Consider the following 12,134-nt stretch of genomic DNA (forward strand, 5'->3'; position numbering starts at 1 on the left):
TATATATGTTAACTTTTTTTTTTAAGGGGTGCTATGACTTAGTATACATATATTAATTTTTTTTCCCCCCAAAATGTTGAGGTGTGCTGCAGCACACCTCAGCCCACCCTTGTGTCCGTGCCTGCCGGATACGGGTGTTTGGTGGCCTAGTAAGGCAATGATTTCTCATATGAGAGATCATTTGTTCGAGCTCCATGTGGAGATGGGGTGGGGTGGGGTTAAAAAAAAAAAATAGTAATATTAAAAAAAAACTTTCACCCAACTTATTCTCTTATAGGCAAAGGGTCGTCGCCAACTGTGGGTGTCGGCGATGGCGATAGCGTCACACGTGGTCTGATGGCAGGTGTGGCGATGGACTACAGTGGAGACGGCAGCATGGTGGAGGAGGCTGGTATCTCATCTAGGGTTTGTCCTAGTTGGGTTATTTGGGCCTAGTATTGGGCTGCTAGGATTTTTTCAAGTTGGAACCCAATGGGTACCTGGATTGGCTTTTGGGCCCAAAAGGCAATTAGAAGCAAGAATAGGCCTAAGTGTGCTAAAGAGGAGCTGCATACAGATGGTGGAACTGTTGGGGATGCTGGTGCATCATCCTCAACTAGTAATGTTTAAATGTTTAATTCTTGGGTCGCAAGATCTAGTTACTCGGTTGTCACATTTATTTATTTTGCTTCTGAGTTTCTAGGTTTTGTTAGAATAAATGTGCTTAATTGTGCTTAAAAGGTGGGTGTATCCGGGAGTGCGAGGTTCTGTTTTTTGTTAGAATAGGTCATTTGTATGTCTTAAATGACAACTCTTTCTGTCGGCCCCGTGTCATTTCTGGTACTGCTTCTTGAATTATAAATTTGACTGACCTCATAGATATGTAATAATTCGAAAGTGCATGTCAAATCAAACTAGCTCAATCATTTCTATATATGATGCAAATCTAGCTAAGCTGTAATGCAATTCCTTTCTAGTTAGGGCTTACTTACAATCTTGTAATATTTCCTACATTATCTATCTGTTTTTGTTTCCTCATTTGAAAAAGAATGGCTCGATATCATTTCTTTCTACGCTTATTTTAGTAAGAGGACCACTATTGTTACTTTCAAGGATATCCTACTTTGATTTAAGGGGGTTATTGACTTAATGTTCACTGATTTGGAACAGAGTGCAGAGCAATCATTCACGGGTTATCAGGAAGCGCCCCCCCCCCCCCTCCCCATTTACATGCATATGTATAATTTTTTTTTTTCGATAATTATTTGTTATATATTTATACATGTTTACTTAACTAATAAAGTTAGTAAAAAAAAGTGCATATATAATATATATATATTATACGATATGCTATATATTATAGGATAAGCATTTATAAAACTTCAAGAGAGTTACATGATCGATTATTGCCCAGGATTATATTGCTAGGTAGATGCAGCTCCACTCATATTTTCCGTACGCTTGATCATACAGCAGTTATTATTTACGTACATTGTCTATTTTTGTAAAGGTGGCAGGAAGTCTCTTGCTAGGTTTAGTAACCGCCACCCCCGCCTCCGCCTTTACCACCTCCTTGTCCACCACTGCCGCCTCCGTAACCACCACCACCGCCTCCTTTACCACCTCCGTGTCCGCCACCTTGTCCACCACCGCCCCCATGTCCTCCACCTTGTCCACCGCCGCCTCCATGTCCACCACCTTGTCCGCCGCCGCCGCCATGTCCTCCACCTTGTCCACCACCGCCGCCATGTCCGCCACCTTGTCCTCCACCGCCTCCATGTCCTCCACCTTGTCCGCCGCCGCCTCCATGTCCTCCACCACCACCACCTTGTCCACCCCCACCTTGTCCGCCGCCACCACCTTGTTCGCCCCCGCCACCACCTCCTTGTCCTCCACTACCTTGTCCACCACCACCTCCGTATCCACCACCACTTTGTCCGCCGCCTCCTTGTCCACCCCCTCCGTATCCACCACCACCTTGTCCGCCACTGCCGCCGCCTCCTTTACCACCTCCATGTCCTCCACCTTGTCCGCCACCGCCTCCATGTCCTCCACCACCACCTTTACCACCTCCTTGTCCGCCACCACCTTGTCCACCTCCTCCTTGTCCACCCCCACCTTGTCCGCCGCCACCTTGTCCGCCGCCTCCTTGTCCGCCGCCACCTCCGTATCCACCACTACCTCCTTGACCTCCACCACCTTGTCCACCCCCACCTTGTCCGCTGCCTTTACCACCTTCTTGTCCGCCACCTTGACCACCACCGCCTCCATGTCCTCCACCTTGTCCACCGCCTCCTCCATGTCCGCCACCTTGTCCACCACCGCCTCCATATCCTCCACCTTTTTCACCGCCTCCTCCATGTCCGCCACCTTGTCCACCGCCGCCTCCATGTCCTCCACCATATCCACCACCTCCATATCCACTAGTAATGCTATCAACACCATGGCCTCCTTTTCCACCACCGTGATGACCACCACCATGGTGATCACGTGCATTATTACCATCACCATTATCATCACCACCACGGCTTACTGCTTTTGATTCTTTTGTCGTTTCGTCTTCTGCACCAAATGAGGGTTGTTTAAGATGATGTTGATTAACTAATTGAAGAAGAAAACGAGCATGTTAATTTTCTATGACTCACGTGTTTGTGGCATGACTACTTCATCAGTCGAAGTCACGCGACGCTCACCCGCGTAGCTATGACAGCTACCGCGTCGACCAAGAGCACCATTGAGACTGCAATCGTCTACTGCAAACGTACACATAAAATTATCTTGGTCAGTATATCTATACATGCATGCATGCAGTTTATACATAACTAAACCAAATGGAAATTTGATCAATATATGCGTTGAAATAACCTCGCTTTTCATCTTTGGGAACTATCCGACCAGCTGCCACTGCCGAAAAGACGAGACCAAGCGCAAGCAGGAGACATAGGAAAACATGGAGCTTGAAACTCATTTTCCTGGGCAACATACTGAACCTATTTGAGGTCGAACTACTTCGTGTTCTGTGGGGGATACAGAGGCTTTGCTTGACGTTATTTATAGTAAGGAGGGAGTAGTAAAATACAAAAGCAATTAAGTAAAGTAGGTGGTTACTTATGCACTTGGGACACAGATCTAGACTCCTAAGGACTTACTTGGCTCCTGAGCATTCTGGCACATAACACCTGTGCATGCAAAGACCACCACCTCCCCTTGAACGGAAACATAGTAAACCGAGACGTGTGTACAGGTTGAGCTCAGCAGAGAAGGAAAAATGGTGGCATCTGGCCTCCGAGTTAAAACTATAAGCGAGGAGTAGGAACCGTTACGATGAACCTCCCGGGATTTCATGCTTGGCGTGAACTGGCTTTGAGAATAGTAATTGAAACTGAGGTCATGATCTTGTCCTATATACATATATCGTGTTTGACTATTAGCTTCCCCCGATCCTTCCATAATTTTCCAATGCTCGTACGTAGAGCTTCCACCTTATTGAACATTTCTTCATTGTTTTAGAACAATATATGTATTAGATAAATATTGTTCATTAAGGTGAACAACCTGAATCAACAATTTGATCAATATAATTTATGGTCATATGTTGATAGAGGATAGACATGCCGGGAAAAGTAAAGGTTAATTAAACCGTACGTTGAAGCTCTAAGAATATTTAATATATATATACACACACACACACACAAGCTTGCTCTGCTAAGGAGGTCCGTATTTTGACCACTTTTCGATCACATATTCACATTTTAACCGTTCAGATTTTAGGTCCTAATGTATAGATCACTTCTGCAAATTTTCAGCTAAATTGATGATTGTTAAGGCATCCAAAATAACAATTTATAATTATAAACATGAACGATTCAGGTTGGACACATGTAGTACTGTCCTCTTTGTTGAAGCACGTACTATATATATCAGACACATGTAGTACATTTACTTTACAAAGAAAATGAGTACATTTATCCTCTTAAAAAAAAAAATATTTACAAAATGTAATCCATAAATCAGAGGTTTACCCTCATTCAATACGCTTAAATGCGTTTTACATAACCACTGCAAGTGGCCTAGTGGTTATTGCCTAGTTGGGTGTGCTCCCCAACCTAGGTTCGAACCCCGAAGCTGTCAAAGTGGTCAGGCATTGTGCTGCAATGCACAGTTGGAGCATTTCACATGCGCCGAAGGGGTTTATCTTGGGTCTAGGAAGCCTTTGGGTTCCTCTTGACAAAGTAAAAAAAAAAAATGCGTTTTACATTTTTTTTAGTATTTTTTTATGCAAATTGTAAAGCTTTAGCTAGCTTAATTGGATCCGGATCCTCTTCTTGGCTGAGATTTGTCCTTGGTTGTTCTTAACTTTAATTATGAACCCTTAACTTTAATTATGAACCATAAATTGCAAATCCAAAGGCTCATACAGTGACACCTCAGCAAAATAACTTTAAAACGTCATTAAATAAGATGGCTTCTCTCTAACACCGTTTATTAGCAAAGGCAAAATGAAACAATGAAGCGTCAAATTGATCTCCCTTTCTTCAGTTTATTCCCTCATGCTTCTGTACATATCGCCTATATCACATACCGTCAAGCATAAGCAACGACCTCGTACGGGGTCCTCATGATATGGTACGTCCCGCCTACGATATGCATCCGGTAGACTGACACCCGAGCTACCTCGCCATGGTGGAGGTTGGCCGGTATCTTGCCAGGAGGCCACCCTCCCGATGCTCTCCAAGAGGCTTCAAGGGAAGCAAACATGTGTATTATTGTCCCACATCGGAAATATATAATAGAATGAGACTTCCTTAATTTAGCTATAAAAGGAAGTCCTCCCCTTCTTAGAGAGGAGGATGGGATCCATGATCCCCAACTTGTATCACTACCAAAGGCTACTTGGCCTCACTACTAGTGAATTCTCTAAGTGGACGTAGCCTTGCCTCAAGGGCAAGGTGAACCACTATACATGCTTGTCTCTCTCTCTCTCTCTCCCCATCATGATCCATACTTAGTTCCCGGTCCGTATTCTCACACAGAAACAGCTTCATCTCCATATCTCACTCTCATTTGTCTTCTCTCTTAAAAATCCTTCCATTTCTTTTTCCTCTCCAACAACAATTCTATGGTTTTTTTTTTTTTTTTTGGGTTTCCGAATTCATAGTTTTGTTCGTGCTTGATTTTTAGATGTTCATAGACAGTATTGCAGACTTAATGTTCTGGGTTTGTTTTCGCTATGATACAACTCACAACAAGAACACTATCATTTTTATGTTTTATTTATTATAGAATTGTAATCAATACAACAAAGAAATTATAAGAAATTGAGAAATAAGCCCACAACACTCCAGAACCCAACTATTGTATTATTTGTGATCTTGTACAAATTGAAAACCTAATAATTATGTAACTGGAAAATGGAAGTCTTTGAATTCAAGAAAATAAGAAAGCCAACAACCATTCATCACCTTAGCTATAAGCTATTGATTGAGAGAGCATAGACTGAGCGGCATCACAGTGATCCATATCAAATACCCGATCCAAATCTGGAGTTGCAATAGGAATCAGGGAAGAGAAACAGGAAAAGATTGTAAAAGATGAAAAAAATTAATGAAGACGATGGACGGTTTAATGACGAATGAAAAGATTGTAAAAGATCAAATAAATTGCAAAGCATTTCCTATTAAATGAGGTTTTAAAATTATTTTGCTGAGGTGTCATTGTATGAGCCTTTGGATTTGCAATCTATAGTTCATAATTAAAGTCAAGGACTGCCAAGGACAAACCTCAACCAAGGAGAGGATCCGGATCCAGCTAAATTTCCTTGGAATCTCTCTAACTCTGGATATGTAAGTGATCAATAAATGCAAGTTGTTTTCATGAGGCAACCTTCTCATTTCTACCTTTCCCACTTATCTTGTGCCATGTGGAATTATTTATGATTACAATCTACGTATTTAGAGCAACTCTAACAACTTCCCTATAATTTATGTATTATAGAAAAACAAAAGTTAAAGCTTTAGCCTCTTTTTCTTCTCCAAAACTTCCCTATTTTACAACAATATCTAAAATCTCCATAATTCTTCCTTAGAGCAACTCTAGGCTTTTCCTCAACGGGCCGTGCCGGGCTGGGCTTTATTGTAAATCGAAGGATCCAAGCCCGTCCATATAAAGCGGGCCTTGCAGGCTTTTTCGGGCATTCAAAACTGCAATTTACAATAATGAACACGAATGGTTCCGGTTCGACAGATTCGGTTTGTTCATTGGTTTAATCGAGTTCGATACCTTAACGATAATCAATTTGGCTGAAAATTTGCAGAAGTGATCTATACATTAGGACCTAAAAACTGAATGGTTAAGATGTGAATATGTGATAGAAAAGTTGTCAAAAACTGAAAATCCGTTCCTAAGGCTAAGATAAGGATATCCTTACCTGAGAAGGATTGTATATATATATATAAACACACACGCACGCACGCACGCGCACACACACACACACACAAGGACTGAAAAATTGAAATTTTCGGCGAAATTTCGTCGAAAATTTCGTTTTTTTTAGGGGTCGATATATCCGTAACATACCAATCATCTTTCGACCGAAATTTTGGATATTTCCCGATATATTCGATATATCGCCGAAATTAGCGATATTTCCGGAAACTTCTCAGTTTCTCACGCCAACCCTCCATTCTTGCATGAATTCTCTCACATGCAAGGTCAACTTTGACCTACCATTCTGCCACAACACATGCACGTCCACGGTCCACCACTCTTCCTTCAAAGTTCAAACTGATGGCCCACGGCCCACCACGTGGTGGGACAATCAGTTGGCCTAAATTCACTCCAAAAAGCATGCATTGGCTGAATTTCAAATCAAAAATATTACCAAAGTCACCAAGGCTCGAACCTTGGTCACTCCATTGCTCTTTGAGAGCCTTGGCCAACTCTGTTGCACATACACTCATGTCATTTTTGCACCATTCTAATATATATTCAATTAGCCTACGAATCTGAAAACTTAGGTACATGTCCAATCAATACCTAACATTAAACAATCTATTACATTTTAAATTTTATTTACCAAATTTTCAAAAAATTTACAACAACATTTCAATTTTGAACTTCTATAAATCCTTGTAAAGGGTTCCACTTCCACCATTCCTTGCACCGAAAGAACAAAGTTTCTTTCTTCTTTCTTCTTTCTTTTACTCCTTCTTCACTCTATAATTTTGGTAAGTAATAAATTAATATTATTAACCTAACCATTTAGTTCTTATTGTTTATTTTATTGTTCTAATTAATTGACATTTACTACTTTTAATATTTGGTATCTTAATACATTCCTTAATTTACTTAATTGGGTTTAGGACTTTAGGGTTTCGCCGAAATTTGCATACCTAATTGCATATCAAATTATCAATACTTAATTGCATACCTTATTTGGGTTTAGGGTTTAACTTTACTTAATTTACGTGCAGGAATTTTGATAAGAAAATACAATGGCTAGTGGCGGAAGTGGACGTGATCCTGCATGGGAGCACGGAGAACGAATCCAAAAGTTTCACTTAAAATTTCCATATTTTTCTTCAAATTTCCATCATTTTTCTTGATTTTTTATCGAAATCGATATATCCTCGATATTTCCGTTTCCGGGACCATCGAAATTTCCTCGAAACTCGATATTTTGGTCCTTGCACACACATATATGCCTAGCGGGCTTTTGGTGGGCCGGGTTTCAAGCCCCTAAACCAAGCCTGACCTTTTACCCACCAGGCCGGGACTATGGCGAGTTTTTTGATGGGCCGAGCTGGGCTTTTGGCCCTTCGGGCCGGCGGGCCTCTATCAGCCCACTTGATCCGCGGGATTTTTGAAGGCCTAAGCAACTCCAACAGTTTCCCTATATTTTAATTTTTCTCTATTTTAGGGAAAAATGAGCCTCTTTTGCTCCAACAGATTCCTTATATCCATATTTTAGAGAAAGTGAGAAAAGAGAAAACCAAATTCCCTATATTTACAGCAATCTCTAAAATTTTAAGGAAGAATTATGGAGATTTTAGAGATTGCTGTAAAATAGGGATCTATTGGAGTTGGAGAATAAAAAGAAGCTAAAGCTTTGACTTTTCTTTTAAAATTTTAAAGATTGCTGCAAATTTAGGGAATTTGGTTTTCTCTTTCCTCACTATCCCTAAAATGGGGATAGTTATAGGGAATCTGTTGGAGCAAAAGAAGCTCATTTTTCCTTAAAATAGAGAAAAATTAAAATTTGGAGAAGCTGTTGGAGTTGCTCTTACTACCTTAAAAAACAACTAATTTCATTCCATGTTTTACTTATTACACGCATTTATATCATTATATGCATGTAATTGTATCTAAAACACTAGAAATAAGTTAATCCTCAAGTCAATTATTATGTAATTAATTCATTTTTATTTATTTTGTAGTAAATAAGCTTAGTTGTGGATTTCATAAGAAGTTGTGTGAAATTGGAGCTAAATGGACTTTACGACAAAATGACGAAAAGTTAACATTACTCAACCATGATCAACTCGAGTGAGAGAGTGGAATCTAACCCATGAGGTCATATGTGAAAGTGTCGTGGGGAAGAAAGAAAAATAGAAGAAAAGAAGAAGAAAATTGCAGAAAGACGAGAGTGGAATCTAACCCATGAGGTCATATGTGAAAGTGTCGTGGGGAAGAAAGAAAAATAGAAGAAAAGAAGAAGAAAATTGCAGAAAGACAAAAAAAATAGGGTGGTACTAATCGAATAATCGATCATTGATTAATTAATCAAATGTGATTAATCAAATGATTAATTATCAATCTCACCTCCAGCCATTCACGTGCTGCATAGGGCTGTAAGTAGGCTCGATATAGCTCGTGTTCGACTCGTATTCGGCTCGATTTTAGCTCGTTCGGCTCGTGCTCGTAAGATAAATGAGCCGAGCTTGAGCTCAATATTAAGCTCGACAAAAAAACGAGCCGAGTTTGAGCAAGGATATATTCGGCTCGTCTAGCTCGTGAGTAGCTCGTATTTTCCATGAGTAGCTCGAGCTTGTTAAAACTCAGCTCGTTAGTTAAAGCTCGACTAATGAACATTTATACTATAAAAATATAATTTTTCTAATCTCAATTCTTCAATTCTTTTTATTATATTCATTTTCAATTGGAAGAGAATATGAAAATTTAAATAAAATTTATTATAATAAATAACAATACTTGTGCAACAATTAAATCAAACCCTAGCAACCACTATAAAAAGAAAAGAATTGAGATCTTATTTAATTACTTTAAGTGCAATTTTGAGTTGGATTCATCATTTTGAGTTTATTCTAGACAATAAAAGGTATTTGTATGATGGTTAGACATCAAATTTGGATTATTACTTTAAATTTTCTTTCTATCTTTTTTATTTTTTAAATTTAAAGTCAAATGAACCAAGCTGAGCCTATTCAAGCTCAAGCTCGTCCAACAAATCAAGCCGAGCCGAGCCTAGCTCGGGCCTAAGAAAAATATTCAAGCCGAGCCGAGCTTGAACATGAAAAAGAAAATTCAAGCTTTAGCCCGGCTCGAGCTCGATAAAAAACAAATGAGCCGAACATGATCACCTTAGTATTCGCTCCGACTCGGCTCATTTACACCCCTAGTGCTGCAGCACAATAATTGCCTTGAGCCAATTGAATGCATACAAGTGGCAGCTCTCATTCTTCTTTCTGCCCTTTTTGGCTTTTTGCTTCTTCCTTCCTCCCACCGAAACGCACCGGATCACAATTAGCATTTTCCTTTCCTCTCTTATGCGACAACAACCACATATATATATCATCATTCTCCTTTTATCCCTACAGACCACCGACAGCGCCGCTCAACACAAAAACAGGGCGGCCCTTTGGGCTGCTCTCCTCCTCCTCCCTTTTCCATATTTTTGTTAGATTTTTGTTAGTTTTATTTTAGAGAATCAAAAGATTTACTCACTCAAAGCTTCAAGAATTCATCAAATGCCTCAATCTCTACAAGATTCAATATTTGGGTATTTTGTGGGAGTTGTAATTCAAGGCTAGTCATGCTAGCTTTTTAGCTATTTGTGACTATCATTGTTTTCTCCCACACTTCTCTACTCTTTGCTATTTGAATTTTGTAATCTTGATGTCTATGCTTATGGGTTGCGAGTAATTTCCTTGTTGGGGGTTAGAGTTGTATGCCCTAACCCAAATTTTGTGTAAAAGATGTTTAATTTAATGTAATAATGCAATTTTTATATGATAGATGCTTATATCTATTTTTGTTGGGTTAAAATGCATGTCTAGGAGCCTAGTCAACTTTAGGGTGTGTATTTTGAGCATGTCTAGGACGGAGTTAGAGGCTTGACCCCCTCTAATTCCTAACCTAGAAACCTTCAATTTCGTGTTCGATGGGTTATAAGCATGATGATTTACATCCATTGCGTGATTGCGCGGGCGGGTCGCTTAGTAGTCTAATTCCTCAATCTCTAGGCCTCTTGATGTGAATTAGTGACCCTGGAACCTGCTCTAATTCATATCAAGTGAGTTCCTACGACCCTTGAACCGGAGTATGAATACCATGAAAGGGAATTTCGGTCCTTGAGCCTTGAACCGCCTTGGATACGACTACCGCCAAAGTAGGAAATTTGCATCTACATTAGCTTAGCTTCCGACACATAGAATTTGGGTGAAGGAGCCTCCCTAGCACCCGACATTCTCATTTTTATTGTTTACATTTCATTTTTATTTTTATTGCTTTACATTTCATTACTTTTTGTTAAGTTAGAATCAACCCCCAAACATTAAACTATTCCACTCATTTGTGCATATCCACCACTAGGCTCTTAGTTTTAATTAGACTTTGGTGAAATCCAAAGCCGAGCATTGCTAAGGCTTGGTGCCTTAGATTAGCATTTTTATTTGTTTTATTTTCCTTTATTTGCTTAGTGACTTTAGTTCCGACTACCCAAGGATTGTGGGTTAGCCACTAATCCCCGTGGTACAATAATTTTGGCTTAATACTTCCCTATTTTGACTACGATTCGTACGCTTGCGAGAGTATATGCATCAACTAATTTACCCTTATTTATGTTTGACCTTATTAAATGCTCTCTATTAATAAAAAAAAAAAAAAAAAAAACTCTTGACTCTTTTGTTTTTTTTCTAACATTTTTTTCATTTCTTATATTTCCTAAGTTTTTCAACGAAAATTTTTCTTTCATTTATTTGGTCATGTTCCATAATACTGAGTCTTTTTTTGACATCTTTTTTTTTATATAAAACCCACAAAAAACAAAAAGAAACAAAAAAACAAAATGGTAAAGCTCACTGACATGGCAGCTGCAAATGTTTTTTTTTTTCCCTTCTCGTTAGAACACATGTTACTATGTTAGATTAGATGATTGTATAAATTTTCTCTTTTTATTTATTTATTTAACATTCTCTTTGATATATGTATATAAGTAAAGCAAACGTTTGGTCATTTTTTTGGTTTCAATTTTTTTTTTTGGTAAAAAATTTGAAGTATGTTCTTAAATATATATGTATGTATTTCTTATGTAAATACGTATGTAAGCCCACAAGAGTAATATAAATTGCAAATAAAAAGGATTCACAAAAGAAAAGAAAAAAGTTGAGAAACTAAAATTAATTACTTAATTAAATGCATGTGAAATTAAATAAGGGTAAAGAGGGGAAGTGAAAATTTGTCTTTTAATTGTATTAATTATTTGAATTTTTTAGATATCTGTATTCCACATGACATGCAATGAATGAGGAATGTAGAAAGGGAAAGGTTGGAGAGGAAGGTTGCGCATTCCTCTGTTTTCATTATGAAGTTTTATTCTTTCTGAATTTTGCTTAGGTTTTGCTTGCCGGTTTCTGTAATATTCTATTTCAATTGGAAAATGCAGTTAGACGTAGATGACCAAGATATTTACGAATACCACATATGATCAATAAAAGAGACACACCCGGCCCAACCGGTAGACCCTTTTATTGTGGAACCAACGGGTCGCTCCTAGCCTCAAGTTGCTCTTTGGAGGATGAGAGCCTAGTAGCTAGCAAGCGTAGTGGCAAAACCCAAATAGCAATTTGGATAGCGAGTTTGTTGTTCACATTTTGGATAGTGAATTTAGTAGCTAGCCCAAAGTATTAGGTCACATA

Source organism: Rosa rugosa, chromosome 1, assembly GCF_958449725.1.
Source record: "Rosa rugosa chromosome 1, drRosRugo1.1, whole genome shotgun sequence".
NCBI classification, from domain to species: Eukaryota; Viridiplantae; Streptophyta; class Magnoliopsida; order Rosales; family Rosaceae; genus Rosa; species Rosa rugosa.